Source organism: Schistocerca gregaria, chromosome 2 (genome assembly GCF_023897955.1).
Source record: "Schistocerca gregaria isolate iqSchGreg1 chromosome 2, iqSchGreg1.2, whole genome shotgun sequence".
Taxonomy (NCBI): Eukaryota; Metazoa; Arthropoda; class Insecta; order Orthoptera; family Acrididae; genus Schistocerca; species Schistocerca gregaria.
This window is the reverse complement of record NC_064921.1, coordinates 716,071,160-716,084,341: the sequence shown is the minus strand read 5'-3', so window position 1 is coordinate 716,084,341 and position 13,182 is coordinate 716,071,160. Positions and strand designations below refer to the sequence as shown.

General features: G+C 48.8%; 14 non-coding genes across 14 annotated transcripts; 9 read left to right on the top strand and 5 right to left on the bottom strand.

Annotated features, from left to right (window-relative positions):
* Positions 1-887: 887 nt before the first annotated feature.
* On the top strand, positions 888-959 carry Trnap-ugg (transfer RNA proline (anticodon UGG)). Its single transcript has one exon. It is a non-coding gene; the product is annotated as a tRNA-Pro (tRNA).
* Positions 960-1,595: 636 nt separating this feature from the next.
* Trnav-uac (transfer RNA valine (anticodon UAC)) lies at positions 1,596-1,668 on the bottom strand. Its single transcript has one exon. It is a non-coding gene; the product is annotated as a tRNA-Val (tRNA).
* Positions 1,669-1,889: 221 nt separating this feature from the next.
* On the top strand, positions 1,890-1,961 carry Trnap-cgg (transfer RNA proline (anticodon CGG)). The gene has a single exon. It is a non-coding gene; the product is annotated as a tRNA-Pro (tRNA).
* A 1,791-nt stretch (positions 1,962-3,752) lies between these two features.
* On the top strand, positions 3,753-3,824 carry Trnap-ugg (transfer RNA proline (anticodon UGG)). The gene has a single exon. It is a non-coding gene; the product is annotated as a tRNA-Pro (tRNA).
* Positions 3,825-4,460: 636 nt separating this feature from the next.
* Positions 4,461-4,533, bottom strand: Trnav-uac (transfer RNA valine (anticodon UAC)). Its single transcript has one exon. It is a non-coding gene; the product is annotated as a tRNA-Val (tRNA).
* A 221-nt stretch (positions 4,534-4,754) lies between these two features.
* Trnap-cgg (transfer RNA proline (anticodon CGG)) lies at positions 4,755-4,826 on the top strand. Its single transcript has one exon. It is a non-coding gene; the product is annotated as a tRNA-Pro (tRNA).
* A 1,791-nt stretch (positions 4,827-6,617) lies between these two features.
* Positions 6,618-6,689, top strand: Trnap-ugg (transfer RNA proline (anticodon UGG)). The gene has a single exon. It is a non-coding gene; the product is annotated as a tRNA-Pro (tRNA).
* A 636-nt stretch (positions 6,690-7,325) lies between these two features.
* Positions 7,326-7,398, bottom strand: Trnav-uac (transfer RNA valine (anticodon UAC)). Its single transcript has one exon. It is a non-coding gene; the product is annotated as a tRNA-Val (tRNA).
* A 221-nt stretch (positions 7,399-7,619) lies between these two features.
* Trnap-cgg (transfer RNA proline (anticodon CGG)) lies at positions 7,620-7,691 on the top strand. The gene has a single exon. It is a non-coding gene; the product is annotated as a tRNA-Pro (tRNA).
* A 1,791-nt stretch (positions 7,692-9,482) lies between these two features.
* Trnap-ugg (transfer RNA proline (anticodon UGG)) lies at positions 9,483-9,554 on the top strand. The gene has a single exon. It is a non-coding gene; the product is annotated as a tRNA-Pro (tRNA).
* Positions 9,555-10,190: 636 nt separating this feature from the next.
* Trnav-uac (transfer RNA valine (anticodon UAC)) lies at positions 10,191-10,263 on the bottom strand. Its single transcript has one exon. It is a non-coding gene; the product is annotated as a tRNA-Val (tRNA).
* A 221-nt stretch (positions 10,264-10,484) lies between these two features.
* Positions 10,485-10,556, top strand: Trnap-cgg (transfer RNA proline (anticodon CGG)). The gene has a single exon. It is a non-coding gene; the product is annotated as a tRNA-Pro (tRNA).
* A 1,791-nt stretch (positions 10,557-12,347) lies between these two features.
* Trnap-ugg (transfer RNA proline (anticodon UGG)) lies at positions 12,348-12,419 on the top strand. The gene has a single exon. It is a non-coding gene; the product is annotated as a tRNA-Pro (tRNA).
* Positions 12,420-13,055: 636 nt separating this feature from the next.
* Positions 13,056-13,128, bottom strand: Trnav-uac (transfer RNA valine (anticodon UAC)). Its single transcript has one exon. It is a non-coding gene; the product is annotated as a tRNA-Val (tRNA).
* Positions 13,129-13,182: the final 54 nt, after the last annotated feature.

Genomic DNA, 13,182 nt, shown 5'->3' with positions numbered 1-13,182 from the left:
CCAACGTTTGCTTTTGCAGTACATTCCGCAATCTTTTCGTTATGAGTCGTCTGTTTCGGTTTCCCGATGTAGTTTTGCTCACACCTCCCGACTTCTCTTAACCCCGAGCCACCACTAGCAGAAAATTCCGCACTGCAGTCCGGTCAATCTGCAGAGCTCGATAAGAGCATCGCGGTCGTTCCTGAGCTAATGAAACGGCCGTGTCTGTAGTTGTTCCCAGATGTCTCCCACAGAAACGGCCTCCCGGACGCCTGCATTACAGGAGTACGCCCCTACTCCCAGCCATACAATTGCATTTGAAAGCAGAATAACATGAGCTACAGAGCAACTCCGACTTTTGTGTCTGACCTACTTTTAATGATACTGTGGTCGGTTTAGTTACTACTATCGCTGCTGGACGAAGCAGACCAGTTGAAAGCCACACGGTATTCTTGTAACGAACAGGTAATGGAAATTTAGGTAAAACGATATCAAAAAAAGTTGCGTGGTGGAGCGACACATACAGTTGGCTCTTCGTAGATGATCATTGCTGCACGGAATAATTCTTAAGGCACCGACGCCTTCAGGAGTCGTGTTTGGAAGTTTTGCTTGCAGTATATTCGGCTATCTTTTCGTTATGAGTTGGTGTTTCGGATTCCCGGTGTTCTTTTGTTTAGTGCATTTGCCTTCCCTTGATGCTAAGAAAGCACATGACGAAAGTGAAACACCACCGTCTGTTCATCTGCAGAGCGCGATGAAATTATTCACTCTACATTCATTGCCTTTAATATTCTTTCCATCAGTGGTGGGCGCTGCCTTCAGAAAGCGCTTTTCTTTCTGATTTACATGAAAGTTTGTGTTCCTCGGAGCTGGACTGCTTGGGATTACCTTCACTGCCACCGGCAAGTGGCTCGTTGGTCTAGGGGTATGATTCCTGCTTTGGGTGCAGGAGGTCCCGGGTTCAAATCCCGGACGAGCCCTACCGTTTTGACCGTGCTGAAGAGTAGGTGGAGCTCACCCACGTTTGTAGCTCTGCAATGAAGAACAGATGCGTGCCGCAGCACGCTGTGTGTGGCCCTACGGTCATGAAGGGACCGTTTGATATGGCAAGAATCTGATACCAGTAAATTACATAGGTCGATTTCTGTAGAAGAGCCGACAGTAATCTTGCATGCAACGGAAAACAAAGGTTGTCTTTGCAGAACGTGTGCACCGTGAGTGGAGACGAAGCTCAATCGTGGAGCAGTCTACCTTCATCTGATTAGCGACAACGTCAACCAAAGAGTGGGATACAAGACTGAGCGTAGTTAAGAGTTTCTCACTATTAGTTACGTTCACACTTCAACAGAGTTGTGACAAGGCGAGTGCAAAGAGATCAGGAAAGCCAGTATGAAGCGAACTTGAAGTAGTCTTGAAGAAATGGATACTAAATTTTGCAGGCCAGAATGGAGCTACGAGCGTTCTGAGTTACTGAATACCGGTGCACTATGGGAGCAAGAGCATTTGACAGTAAAATGAGGCGATATCGGTGTAGCACACGACATTTATTATCCCGCACACGCAGACGTGACGTTATCTCGGAAATGGAATCCGAAAACGGGTTTAAAAAAAAGTCGTGCTTCCGCCCGGGATCGAACCGGGGACCTTCTGCGTGTAAAGCAGACGTGATAACCGCTACACCACGGAAACGACGGTTTTGCCGTTGTACTACCTGGAAAACCGTAGCTCCAACAGATTTTTCCTGCGTAAGCAAGGGCATCGGCTACGAGCTCCGTCCGATTCTAGAAGTTGCTATAGTAAAAGACAACGATAAAAACAATCAAACCGCAACAGCCAGGGAGAACGCTGGGTGAGCAGCAGCTCTGCACGGTGATACCAAGAACGGAGGCGATAGTCATGTGCATCGAGAAGGCTCGTTGGTCTAGGGGTATGATTCCTGCTTCGGTTGCAGGAGGTCCCGGGTTCAAATCCCGGACGAGCCCTCGCGTTTTGTGCAAACGTGTGGCGACTACCGGCATGCCGGCGGCTGTTCCGCGCATTTCCTGCCCTCCAGGTAAGCACAAAAACCAAGTAGCCGGTTCTGAAAGAGTTTCACGTATCATTTGAGCCATCTGCAGCCTGGTGGTTGGACGTTTGAAATTGATTTAAATGTTCACAGTAGAGATTGTAGCAAGTGTCTTGTTGAGTGCGACGAAAAAGTGATTACGCCCGGAATCGAAACGGAGACCTTCTGCCTGTTAGGCAGACGTGATAACCGCTACACCACGGAAACTGCTAAGCTCTGAGATCCACATGTGACACAACTTGCAGGACGATCACAACTTTGGCGTAAAAATCACTTTGCGGAAACGCACAATGCAGGTATTTCGCATTCGTACGCAACAATCGACAGCACCCTTGCCTGTCTGAATGCCACCACGAATAAGAGCCCAAGAAGTCGTCGGACAAGCTCGCGGCCGAGTCCTCGGTAGCATCAGCTACTCTTGCTTTCCGTACGAGCCACCGTCAATTCGCGCAGTCGCTATTGCATATGATGTCACCAAAAGCAATCACTTCGTTAGCGGCAAGGAGCCCGGGCCCAGCGGTAGCTCTACATGGAGGCACCAGCAGCCCCGACAGGCCGCCGCTGGCGCGCCGGCGCCCGGACCCGCGACCCCTAATGACGTTGCAGTCGATGTATTTCTTAATATCGCTTTTGGAAGAAGCAAGCCAGGTGTAAATCACACAGTATTTTACTGATGATCTGGAAACGCAAATTTAGAACAAGTAGAACATTATATAAAATTTGTTGTGTGGTCGAGCGGAACCCACCCTTCGCTCTTCCCAGATTATCGTTGCTGCACGGAATGATTGTTAAAGCACCGACGGCTTCAGAGTTCGTCTTCTCCAACGTTTGCTTTTGCATTACATTCCGCAATCTTTTCGTTATGAGTCGTCTGTTTCGGTTTCCCGATGTAGTTTTGCTCACACCTCCCGACTTCTCTTAACCCCGAGCCACCACTAGCAGAAAATTCCGCACTGCAGTCCGGTCAATCTGCAGAGCTCGATAAGAGCATCGCGGTCGTTCCTGAGCTAATGAAACGGCCGTGTCTGTAGTTGTTCCCAGATGTCTCCCACAGAAACGGCCTCCCGGACGCCTGCATTACAGGAGTACGCCCCTACTCCCAGCCATACAATTGCATTTGAAAGCAGAATAACATGAGCTACAGAGCAACTCCGACTTTTGTGTCTGACCTACTTTTAATGATACTGTGGTCGGTTTAGTTACTACTATCGCTGCTGGACGAAGCAGACCAGTTGAAAGCCACACGGTATTCTTGTAACGAACAGGTAATGGAAATTTAGGTAAAACGATATCAAAAAAAGTTGCGTGGTGGATCGACACATACAGTTGGCTCTTCGTAGATGATCATTGCTGCACGGAATAATTCTTAAGGCACCGACGCCTTCAGGAGTCGTGTTTGGAAGTTTTGCTTGCAGTATATTCGGCTATCTTTTCGTTATGAGTTGGTGTTTCGGATTCCCGGTGTTCTTTTGTTTAGTGCATTTGCCTTCCCTTGATGCTAAGAAAGCACATGACGAAAGTGAAACACCACCGTCTGTTCATCTGCAGAGCGCGATGAAATTATTCACTCTACATTCATTGCCTTTAATATTCTTTCCATCAGTGGTGGGCGCTGCCTTCAGAAAGCGCTTTTCTTTCTGATTTACATGAAAGTTTGTGTTCCTCGGAGCTGGACTGCTTGGGATTACCTTCACTGCCACCGGCAAGTGGCTCGTTGGTCTAGGGGTATGATTCCTGCTTTGGGTGCAGGAGGTCCCGGGTTCAAATCCCGGACGAGCCCTACCGTTTTGACCGTGCTGAAGAGTAGGTGGAGCTCACCCACGTTTGTAGCTCTGCAATGAAGAACAGATGCGTGCCGCAGCACGCTGTGTGTGGCCCTACGGTCATGAAGGGACCGTTTGATATGGCAAGAATCTGATACCAGTAAATTACATAGGTCGATTTCTGTAGAAGAGCCGACAGTAATCTTGCATGCAACGGAAAACAAAGGTTGTCTTTGCAGAACGTGTGCACCGTGAGTGGAGACGAAGCTCAATCGTGGAGCAGTCTACCTTCATCTGATTAGCGACAACGTCAACCAAAGAGTGGGATACAAGACTGAGCGTAGTTAAGAGTTTCTCACTATTAGTTACGTTCACACTTCAACAGAGTTGTGACAAGGCGAGTGCAAAGAGATCAGGAAAGCCAGTATGAAGCGAACTTGAAGTAGTCTTGAAGAAATGGATACTAAATTTTGCAGGCCAGAATGGAGCTACGAGCGTTCTGAGTTACTGAATAACGGTGCACTATGGGAGCAAGAGCATTTGACAGTAAAATGAGGCGATATCGGTGTAGCACACGACATTTATTATCCCGCACACGCAGACGTGACGTTATCTCGGAAATGGAATCCGAAAACGGGTTTAAAAAAAAGTCGTGCTTCCGCCCGGGATCGAACCGGGGACCTTCTGCGTGTAAAGCAGACGTGATAACCGCTACACCACGGAAACGACGGTTTTGCCGTTGTACTACCTGGAAAACCGTAGCTCCAACAGATTTTTCCTGCGTAAGCAAGGGCATCGGCTACGAGCTCCGTCCGATTCTAGAAGTTGCTATAGTAAAAGACAACGATAAAAACAATCAAACCGCAACAGCCAGGGAGATCGCTGGGTGAGCAGCAGCTCTGCACGGTGATACCAAGAACGGAGGCGATAGTCATGTGCATCGAGAAGGCTCGTTGGTCTAGGGGTATGATTCCTGCTTCGGTTGCAGGAGGTCCCGGGTTCAAATCCCGGACGAGCCCTCTCGTTTTGTGCAAACGTGTGGCGACTACCGGCATGCCGGCGGCTGTTCCGCGCATTTCCTGCCCTCCAGGTAAGCACAAAAACCAAGTAGCCGGTTCTGAAAGAGTTTCACGTATCATTTGAGCCATCTGCAGCCTGGTGGTTGGACGTTTGAAATTGATTTAAATGTTCACAGTAGAGATTGTAGCAAGTGTCTTGTTGAGTGCGACGAAAAAGTGATTACGCCCGGAATCGAAACGGAGACCTTCTGCCTGTTAGGCAGACGTGATAACCGCTACACCACGGAAACTGCTAAGCTCTGAGATCCACATGTGACACAACTTGCAGGACGATCACAACTTTGGCGTAAAAATCACTTTGCGGAAACGCACAATGCAGGTATTTCGCATTCGTACGCAACAATCGACAGCACCCTTGCCTGTCTGAATGCCACCACGAGTAAGAGCCCAAGAAGTCGTCGGACAAGCTCGCGGCCGAGTCCTCGGTAGCATCAGCTACTCTTGCTTTCCGTACGAGCCACCGTCAATTCGCGCAGTCGCTATTGCATATGATGTCACCAAAAGCAATCACTTCGTTAGCGGCAAGGAGCCCGGGCCCAGCGGTAGCTCTACATGGAGGCACCAGCAGCCCCGACAGGCCGCCGCTGGCGCGCCGGCGCCCGGACCCGCGACCCCTAATGACGTTGCAGTCGATGTATTTCTTAATATCGCTTTTGGAAGAAGCAAGCCAGGTGTAAATCACACAGTATTTTACTGATGATCTGGAAACGCAAATTTAGAACAAGTAGAACATTATATAAAATTTGTTGTGTGGTCGAGCGGAACCCACCCTTCGCTCTTCCCAGATTATCGTTGCTGCACGGAATGATTGTTAAAGCACCGACGGCTTCAGAGTTCGTCTTCTCCAACGTTTGCTTTTGCAGTACATTCCGCAATCTTTTCGTTATGAGTCGTCTGTTTCGGTTTCCCGATGTAGTTTTGCTCACACCTCCCGACTTCTCTTAACCCCGAGCCACCACTAGCAGAAAATTCCGCACTGCAGTCCGGTCAATCTGCAGAGCTCGATAAGAGCATCGCGGTCGTTCCTGAGCTAATGAAACGGCCGTGTCTGTAGTTGTTCCCAGATGTCTCCCACAGAAACGGCCTCCCGGACGCCTGCATTACAGGAGTACGCCCCTACTCCCAGCCATACAATTGAATTTGAAAGCAGAATAACATGAGCTACAGAGCAACTCCGACTTTTGTGTCTGACCTACTTTTAATGATACTGTGGTCGGTTTAGTTACTACTATCGCTGCTGGACGAAGCAGACCAGTTGAAAGCCACACGGTATTCTTGTAACGAACAGGTAATGGAAATTTAGGTAAAACGATATCAAAAAAAGTTGCGTGGTGGAGCGACACATACAGTTGGCTCTTCGTAGATGATCATTGCTGCACGGAATAATTCTTAAGGCACCGACGCCTTCAGGAGTCGTGTTTGGAAGTTTTGCTTGCAGTATATTCGGCTATCTTTTCGTTATGAGTTGGTGTTTCGGATTCCCGGTGTTCTTTTGTTTAGTGCATTTGCCTTCCCTTGATGCTAAGAAAGCACATGACGAAAGTGAAACACCACCGTCTGTTCATCTGCAGAGCGCGATGAAATTATTCACTCTACATTCATTGCCTTTAATATTCTTTCCATCAGTGGTGGGCGCTGCCTTCAGAAAGCGCTTTTCTTTCTGATTTACATGAAAGTTTGTGTTCCTCGGAGCTGGACTGCTTGGGATTACCTTCACTGCCACCGACAAGTGGCTCGTTGGTCTAGGGGTATGATTCCTGCTTTGGGTGCAGGAGGTCCCGGGTTCAAATCCCGGACGAGCCCTACCGTTTTGACCGTGCTGAAGAGTAGGTGGAGCTCACCCACGTTTGTAGCTCTGCAATGAAGAACAGATGCGTGCCGCAGCACGCTGTGTGTGGCCCTACGGTCATGAAGGGACCGTTTGATATGGCAAGAATCTGATACCAGTAAATTACATAGGTCGATTTCTGTAGAAGAGCCGACAGTAATCTTGCATGCAACGGAAAACAAAGGTTGTCTTTGCAGAACGTGTGCACCGTGAGTGGAGACGAAACTCAATCGTGGAGCAGTCTACCTTCATCTGATTAGCGACAACGTCAACCAAAGAGTGGGATACAAGACTGAGCGTAGTTAAGAGTTTCTCACTATTAGTTACGTTCACACTTCAACAGAGTTGTGACAAGGCGAGTGCAAAGAGATCAGGAAAGCCAGTATGAAGCGAACTTGAAGTAGTCTTGAAGAAATGGATAGTAAATTTTGCAGGCCAGAATGGAGCTACGAGCGTTCTGAGTTACTGAATACCGGTGCACTATGGGAGCAAGAGCATTTGACAGTAAAATGAGGCGATATCGGTGTAGCACACGACATTTATTATCCCGCACACGCAGACGTGACGTTATCTCGGAAATGGAATCCGAAAACGGGTTTAAAAAAAAGTCGTGCTTCCGCCCGGGATCGAACCAGGGACCTTCTGCGTGTAAAGCAGACGTGATAACCGCTACACCACGGAAACGACGGTTTTGCCGTTGTACTACCTGGAAAACCGTAGCTCCAACAGATTTTTCCTGCGTAAGCAAGGGCATCGGCTACGAGCTCCGTCCGATTCTAGAAGTTGCTATAGTAAAAGACAACGATAAAAACAATCAAACCGCAACAGCCAGGGAGATCGCTGGGTGAGCAGCAGCTCTGCACGGTGATACCAAGAACGGAGGCGATAGTCATGTGCATCGAGAAGGCTCGTTGGTCTAGGGGTATGATTCCTGCTTCGGTTGCAGGAGGTCCCGGGTTCAAATCCCGTACGAGCCCTCGCGTTTTGTGCAAACGTGTGGCGACTACCGGCATGCCGGCGGCTGTTCCGCGCATTTCCTGCCCTCCAGGTAAGCACAAAAACCAAGTAGCCGGTTCTGAAAGAGTTTCACGTATCATTTGAGCCATCTGCAGCCTGGTGGTTGGACGTTTGAAATTGATTTAAATGTTCACAGTAGAGATTGTAGCAAGTGTCTTGTTGAGTGCGACGAAAAAGTGATTACGCCCGGAATCGAAACGGAGACCTTCTGCCTGTTAGGCAGACGTGATAACCGCTACACCACGGAAACTGCTAAGCTCTGAGATCCACATGTGACACAACTTGCAGGACGATCACAACTTTGGCGTAAAAATCACTTTGCGGAAACGCACAATGCAGGTATTTCGCATTCGTACGCAACAATCGACAGCACCCTTGCCTGTCTGAATGCCACCACGAATAAGAGCCCAAGAAGTCGTCGGACAAGCTCGCGGCCGAGTCCTCGGTAGCATCAGCTACTCTTGCTTTCCGTACGAGCCACCGTCAATTCGCGCAGTCGCTATTGCATATGATGTCACCAAAAGCAATCACTTCGTTAGCGGCAAGGAGCCCGGGCCCAGCGGTAGCTCTACATGGAGGCACCAGCAGCCCCGACAGGCCGCCGCTGGCGCGCCGGCGCCCGGACCCGCGACCCCTAATGACGTTGCAGTCGATGTATTTCTTAATATCGCTTTTGGAAGAAGCAAGCCAGGTGTAAATCACACAGTATTTTACTGATGATCTGGAAACGCAAATTTAGAACAAGTAGAACATTATATAAAATTTGTTGTGTGGTCGAGCGGAACCCACCCTTCGCTCTTCCCAGATTATCGTTGCTGCACGGAATGATTGTTAAAGCACCGACGGCTTCAGAGTTCGTCTTCTCCAACGTTTGCTTTTGCAGTACATTCCGCAATCTTTTCGTTATGAGTCGTCTGTTTCGGTTTCCCGATGTAGTTTTGCTCACACCTCCCGACTTCTGTTAACCCCGAGCCACCACTAGCAGAAAATTCCGCACTGCAGTCCGGTCAATCTGCAGAGCTCGATAAGAGCATCGCGGTCGTTCCTGAGCTAATGAAACGGCCGTGTCTGTAGTTGTTCCCAGATGTCTCCCACAGAAACGGCCTCCCGGACGCCTGCATTACAGGAGTACGCCCCTACTCCCAGCCATACAATTGCATTTGAAAGCAGAATAACATGAGCTACAGAGCAACTCCGACTTTTGTGTCTGACCTACTTTTAATGATACTGTGGTCGGTTTAGTTACTACTATCGCTGCTGGACGAAGCAGACCAGTTGAAAGCCACACGGTATTCTTGTAACGAACAGGTAATGGAAATTTAGGTAAAACGATATCAAAAAAAGTTGCGTGGTGGAGCGACACATACAGTTGGCTCTTCGTAGATGATCATTGCTGCACGGAATAATTCTTAAGGCACCGACGCCTTCAGGAGTCGTGTTTGGAAGTTTTGCTTGCAGTATATTCGGCTATCTTTTCGTTATGAGTTGGTGTTTCGGATTCCCGGTGTTCTTTTGTTTAGTGCATTTGCCTTCCCTTGATGCTAAGAAAGCACATGACGAAAGTGAAACACCACCGTCTGTTCATCTGCAGAGCGCGATGAAATTATTCACTCTACATTCATTGCCTTTAATATTCTTTCCATCAGTGGTGGGCGCTGCCTTCAGAAAGCGCTTTTCTTTCTGATTTACATGAAAGTTTGTGTTCCTCGGAGCTGGACTGCTTGGGATTACCTTCACTGCCACCGGCAAGTGGCTCGTTGGTCTAGGGGTATGATTCCTGCTTTGGGTGCAGGAGGTCCCGGGTTCAAATCCCGGACGAGCCCTACCGTTTTGACCGTGCTGAAGAGTAGGTGGAGCTCACCCACGTTTGTAGCTCTGCAATGAAGAACAGATGCGTGCCGCAGCACGCTGTGTGTGGCCCTACGGTCATGAAGGGACCGTTTGATATGGCAAGAATCTGATACCAGTAAATTACATAGGTCGATTTCTGTAGAAGAGCCGACAGTAATCTTGCATGCAACGGAAAACAAAGGTTGTCTTTGCAGAACGTGTGCACCGTGAGTGGAGACGAAGCTCAATTGTGGAGCAGTCTACCTTCATCTGATTAGCGACAACGTCAACCAAAGAGTGGGATACAAGACTGAGCGTAGTTAAGAGTTTCTCACTATTAGTTACGTTCACACTTCAACAGAGTTGTGACAAGGCGAGTGCAAAGAGATCAGGAAAGCCAGTATGAAGCGAACTTGAAGTAGTCTTGAAGAAATGGATAGTAAATTTTGCAGGCCAGAATGGAGCTACGAGCGTTCTGAGTTACTGAATACCGGTGCACTATGGGAGCAAGAGCATTTGACAGTAAAATGAGGCGATATCGGTGTAGCACACGACATTTATTATCCCGCACACGCAGACGTGACGTTATCTCGGAAATGGAATCCGAAAACGGGTTTAAAGAAAAGTCGTGCTTCCGCCCGGGATCGAACCGGGGACCTTCTGCGTGTAAAGCAGACGTGATAACCGCTACACCACGGAAACGACGGTTTTGCCGTTGTACTACCTGGAAAACCGTAGCTCCAACAGATTTTTCCTGCGTAAGCAAGGGCATCGGCTACGAGCTCCGTCCGATTCTAGAAGTTGCTATAGTAAAAGACAACGATAAAAACAATCAAACCGCAACAGCCAGGGAGATCGCTGGGTGAGCAGCAGCTCTGCACGGTGATACCAAGAACGGAGGCGATAGTCATGTGCATCGAGAAGGCTCGTTGGTCTTGGGGTATGATTCCTGCTTCGGTTGCAGGAGGTCCCGGGTTCAAATCCCGGACGAGCCCTCGCGTTTTGTGCAAACGTGTGGCGACTACCGGCATGCCGGCGGCTGTTCCGCGCATTTCCTGCCCTCCAGGTAAGCACAAAAACCAAGTAGCCGGTTCTGAAAGAGTTTCACGTATCATTTGAGCCATCTGCAGCCTGGTGGTTGGACGTTTGAAATTGATTTAAATGTTCACAGTAGAGATTGTAGCAAGTGTCTTGTTGAGTGCGACGAAAAAGTGATTACGCCCGGAATCGAAACGGAGACCTTCTGCCTGTTAGGCAGACGTGATAACCGCTACACCACGGAAACTGCTAAGCTCTGAGATCCACATGTGACACAACTTGCAGGACGATCACAACTTTGGCGTAAAAATCACTTTGCGGAAACGCACAATGCAGGTATTTCGCATTCGTACGCAACAATCGACAGCACCCTTGCCTGTCTGAATGCCACCACGAATAAGAGCCCAAGAAGTCGTCGGACAAGCTCGCGGCCGAGTCCTCGGTAGCATCAGCTACTCTTGCTTTCCGTACGAGCCACCGTCAATTCGCGCAGTCGCTATTGCATATGATGTCACCAAAAGCAATCACTTCGTTAGCGGCAAGGAGCCCGGGCCCAGCGGTAGCTCTACATGGAGGCACCAGCAGCCCCGACAGGCCGCCGCTGGCGCGCCGGCGCCCGGACCCGCGACCCCTAATGACGTTGCAGTCGATGTATTTCTTAATATCGCTTTTGGAAGAAGCAAGCCAGGTGTAAATCACACAGTATTTTACTGATGATCTGGAAACGCAAATTTAGAACAAGTAGAACATTATATAAAATTTGTTGTGTGGTCGAGCGGAACCCACCCTTCGCTCTTCCCAGATTATCGTTGCTGCACGGAATGATTGTTAAAGCACCGACGGCTTCAGAGTTCGTCTTCTCCAACGTTTGCTTTTGCAGTACATTCCGCAATCTTTTCGTTATGAGTCGTCTGTTTCGGTTTCCCGATGTAGTTTTGCTCACACCTCCCGACTTCTCTTAACCCCGAGCCACCACTAGCAGAAAATTCCGCACTGCAGTCCGGTCAATCTGCAGAGCTCGATAAGAGCATCGCGGTCGTTCCTGAGCTAATGAAACGGCCGTGTCTGTAGTTGTTCCCAGATGTCTCCCACAGAAACGGCCTCCCGGACGCCTGCATTACAGGAGTACGCCCCTACTCCCAGCCATACAATTGCATTTGAAAGCAGAATAACATGAGCTACAGAGCAACTCCGACTTTTGTGTCTGACCTACTTTTAATGATACTGTGGTCGGTTTAGTTACTACTATCGCTGCTGGACGAAGCAGACCAGTTGAAAGCCACACGGTATTCTTGTAACGAACAGGTAATGGAAATTTAGGTAAAACGATATCAAAAAAAGTTGCGTGGTGGAGCGACACATACAGTTGGCTCTTCGTAGATGATCATTGCTGCACGGAATAATTCTTAAGGCACCGACGCCTTCAGGAGTCGTGTTTGGAAGTTTTGCTTGCAGTATATTCGGCTATCTTTTCGTTATGAGTTGGTGTTTCGGATTCCCGGTGTTCTTTTGTTTAGTGCATTTGCCTTCCCTTGATGCTAAGAAAGCACATGACGAAAGTGAAACACCACCGTCTGTTCATCTGCAGAGCGCGATGAAATTATTCACTCTACATTCATTGCCTTTAATATTCTTTCCATCAGTGGTGGGCGCTGCCTTCAGAAAGCGCTTTTCTTTCTGATTTACATGAAAGTTTGTGTTCCTCGGAGCTGGACTGCTTGGGATTACCTTCACTGCCACCGGCAAGTGGCTCGTTGGTCTAGGGGTATGATTCCTGCTTTGGGTGCAGGAGGTCCCGGGTTCAAATCCCGGACGAGCCCTACCGTTTTGACCGTGCTGAAGAGTAGGTGGAGCTCACCCACGTTTGTAGCTCTGCAATGAAGAACAGATGCGTGCCGCAGCACGCTGTGTGTGGCCCTACGGTCATGAAGGGACCGTTTGATATGGCAAGAATCTGATACCAGTAAATTACATAGGTCGATTTCTGTAGAAGAGCCGACAGTAATCTTGCATGCAACGGAAAACAAAGGTTGTCTTTGCAGAACGTGTGCACCGTGAGTGGAGACGAAGCTCAATTGTGGAGCAGTCTACCTTCATCTGATTAGCGACAACGTCAACCAAAGAGTGGGATACAAGACTGAGCGTAGTTAAGAGTTTCTCACTATTAGTTACGTTCACACTTCAACAGAGTTGTGACAAGGCGAGTGCAAAGAGATCAGGAAAGCCAGTATGAAGCGAACTTGAAGTAGTCTTGAAGAAATGGATAGTAAATTTTGCAGGCCAGAATGGAGCTACGAGCGTTCTGAGTTACTGAATACCGGTGCACTATGGGAGCAAGAGCATTTGACAGTAAAATGAGGCGATATCGGTGTAGCACACGACATTTATTATCCCGCACACGCAGACGTGACGTTATCTCGGAAATGGAATCCGAAAACGGGTTTAAAGAAAAGTCGTGCTTCCGCCCGGGATCGAACCGGGGACCTTCTGCGTGTAAAGCAGACGTGATAACCGCTACACCACGGAAACGACGGTTTTGCCGTTGTACTACCTGGAAAACCGTAGCTCCAACAGATTTTTCCT